We start from the raw sequence: 3,522 nt of genomic DNA, 5'->3' as shown, positions 1-3,522 counted from the left end.
ATCATAGTAATGATGTACTGGGATCTTCATAAAAAGCTGATATGACCATGACATATGTAAAAATATTTAAAAAATTTAATTAAACCCAGTAATTTTTCTCATTGTGGGGTGACAGCCTTGACAAGAACTTTTTTGCAGCAGTAGCTATTCTCCTCATGGATAACTTTGGAACACGGGAAAGGAAAGAAACCTTCACTTCTTGAATTTTATTTTGCCATGACCAAGTCCGATTAACAGAATGGTTTAGAATCTACCAAAAATATTTGCAGTTCCAAGACAAGAATTTGGATTTCTGTAAAGACAAAAGTTTTCTACAGTTGATTAAGCCTGTACCATTGGAGATTTTCTTAAGCTTCAGCAGAGTTATAACTTCCTTAGAGAAATGAAAAACAGAAATATGCCAGCTGAAGTTAGAAACACTTCTAAATGCTCAAAATTATTCTGTAAAGTATTCCTGCTGTAATTTGTGTGATATGTCCTATTGTGCCTAGGTTTTATTTCTCTAAGGATGGAAAATGGTATTTGTTTGGCAGCTTCACACATTGCTTATGGTGTGTATCAACTAAATTAGAAAAAATATAGCTGCTCTAGTTTAATATCTCCATTACTGTGAAAAGCTCATGTCTCAATTTTCAAGCTATTTCAGTTATTGTGCAAGAGGATTCAGCACGCTGGCTTTGGGCCCTGCAACACTTGCTGTTAACATACAATTCCACTAAATCCAAAGGGATTACTTGCATGACGTTACCCATTCAAGCCCATGTTAGACAAAACCGCAGGAATAAAGATTGGTTACTAGACCCATATTTTATCTGTGTTACAAAAAGTGCCAGTAGATAAGCTAGCAGCAGTTATTAGATGTTCTTAACTGTGATAAATTTTACTGCTTGCTAGAGCTTCGAAATTAATTCCACTCTCCTCCAGTGGTTACTACCTGTCATGACACCTATTTCATAAATTATCACAAGGATTAACTGATTAATATGCCCAAACTATTTTTGAATGAAGAATTCCTTTCAGAGTTGTTTACTAGTTAACAGATAACCTCAGTGCATCACCACTCCTTCACGATATTTTCACACACCATCTATTTCCTATCCTGTATTTTAGGTCTCCTGCCCTTTCCTTCAGCATTTACTACCTTCTATCTACAGTCAACTAAATAAAAAGAGAACCCACTCCTAAAATCTCTTGTTCTAAACATGCTGCTTTGCCGGCTTAGTAATTTTAGTAGCTGCTGGTCTTTTTTTCTTTCTTTCTTTCTTTTTCCTAATAAAATAAAATCCATTCTTTGACCTGAGTCTCACATGTACAAATCATCTTCTGTCTAATCTCAACTTCTACCAATCCCCAGCTACTGCCTCATAAATTTCACATTTTGTTTTTTAAGTCCCCTTTGTCACTCCTACAATTCACATCTGTCATCATCCCAAGCTGTGTTGTAGCTGGAACCAGCTCACACTCCCCAGTTGCCAAAGGACCTTGCAAGTCCTCAAAATTCATTCTCTCTCTTAGTTTCCATCACTTATCCTTCCAGCTCAACTAAACTGTTAAAAACATAGTAATTCATTACAAACTATGGAATTATGGAAATTTCTGTTATCCAGAAAGGCTATTACTTTTTCCTCTACAACAATCCTATGAGAGTTTTCCCCCATAGAAAACACTGGGTGAAATTATTTCTTGTCATATACTAAGTTAAATTAGAAAAACCTGCTGTCAGGTTAGGGTTCTCACTCTTCATAAAATTTATATACAATCTTATTTCAATCTTCTCTGATGGCAAAGTTGTAAAAAAAAATGAAATTATGTTTTGGTCTCTATAACCCATTCACCCTGTACAATCAAAAAATATATTAATAAACTGTAATTTCTTGCCATCATACACAAATGAGTTTCATCTTGAGTGGTTTACAGACTAACAAAACACTTGCACTGCTTGTGTGAAAACATATAACTGAAAGCTCAAATCACCACTTTACTAAAAACACTGCTAATTAAGTAATTTTATCTACACAAAACAAATGTATAAAGGACTAGAGAATTGCAATGTGGCCTATATATTCAAAAACTCTACACAAACACCACAATTCTCTGCTTTTGAGGCTAAAGTCTTCATCATCCCCCTAATCACAGTTGTGTATCACATAGTCTCCTTCTCTTTATTAACAGCTTTAGGATTATATGTTATCTGTTTTTCCTACTTCATTAATCAAAGGCAAACAGTGGATATAGTCTATTTTCTCAGACAGACTTTGGAATTGGATGCGCTTGTTCACTGTGTCAGCCACAGTTACTCTTAAGTACATAACAGCTGTATAGGGCAAATCAGCTTGTGCTAAGCAGCTATCCTGCAGCAGAGATAAAGTAGAGAAAAATACCTTATGTTGCACATCAAAAACAATCACCAGACAAAGAGAGTCCTTCCTTCTCAACTCACAAGTTCACAACAAGCTTTTAAATATTGCATTCAAGGCCATGTTTTGAAAAGCAAACTTTTTTTAATTTTCTCTGGTCTCAGAAACAGGAATAAGGCTCAGTGCTGCCTAACAGAGGCAACTAAAGCGGGAGATAATCCCATGGTTAGACAGCTAGGCAGTGGCTAAAGGTTCAGTGCCAGGGTATGCCACAGATTGACTGCAGGAGGCTAAAGCTGCCACTGCATTTCTCTGAGCCCAAGTGTCCTGTCTGTACAAGAGGCACAACAGCTCTGGTCTTTTTATTCTTTGGCATAAAAACTTGAATTTAAGCTCTTCAGCATATGGACAAACTCACATATATGACCACAGCTAAACACGACAGTCTCTGATGTCAGCTAGATCCTGCCAACTAAAAAGAAAAGCTGTTTTATTTTCTAATACTTCTCACATTTTTAGCCTAAGGAGCAGGCTACCCGACTGCCGCATCTCCAGAGCTTTTCACAGCAAACAGCTGCCAAGCAGAGGGGAGAACACAAATTCACAGCCCACTGAGATGAGGAGCTCTGCTTTCATGCACCCCATTTGCAGGCAAGAGGACCAGCCAGCACACAGGTTGCTATTACCTGATTAACACTCACGTCGCTTTACACGACTCATAAAATGTTGCATTTTTGGCTCAGAAGAGTTTCTTTTGAAAGAAAAAAAACCACCCAAACAAACCCAGGTGACAGAGATAGAAAGGACAGAAAAGGAGCACCTGGGGTCACTGCGCATGCAGGTACGCCAAGGGTGGCAGCGGAAACCAGGCTTTACTCTGATGGTCTTGGGACACCCAGTTTCCCTAGGAAACCTTCCTTCCTTAAATACATTTCTGTATTCAGACAGATGTTTCAAACCATTCCTTCCTAATACGCTGCTTTCTAGCACTTGAGGGTTGCGCCCCCTGCCAGGGCAGGAAGAATACAGCCGGGGGCTCCCGGACGGACAGCCGGCAACATCGCCTCGCTTTCCCGCTGGCTTTACCTCAGCTTACGCCGGATTTACCACCCAGAGCCCCAGCCGGGCCGGCGGGGGGGCGGCGAAGCCCCTCCAGCCGCTCCCC

Source organism: Aptenodytes forsteri, unplaced genomic scaffold (assembly GCF_000699145.1).
Source record: "Aptenodytes forsteri isolate BGI_AS27 unplaced genomic scaffold, ASM69914v1 Scaffold193, whole genome shotgun sequence".
In the NCBI taxonomy this organism is placed as follows: Eukaryota; Metazoa; Chordata; class Aves; order Sphenisciformes; family Spheniscidae; genus Aptenodytes; species Aptenodytes forsteri.
This window is presented reverse-complemented; position numbering follows the sequence as displayed.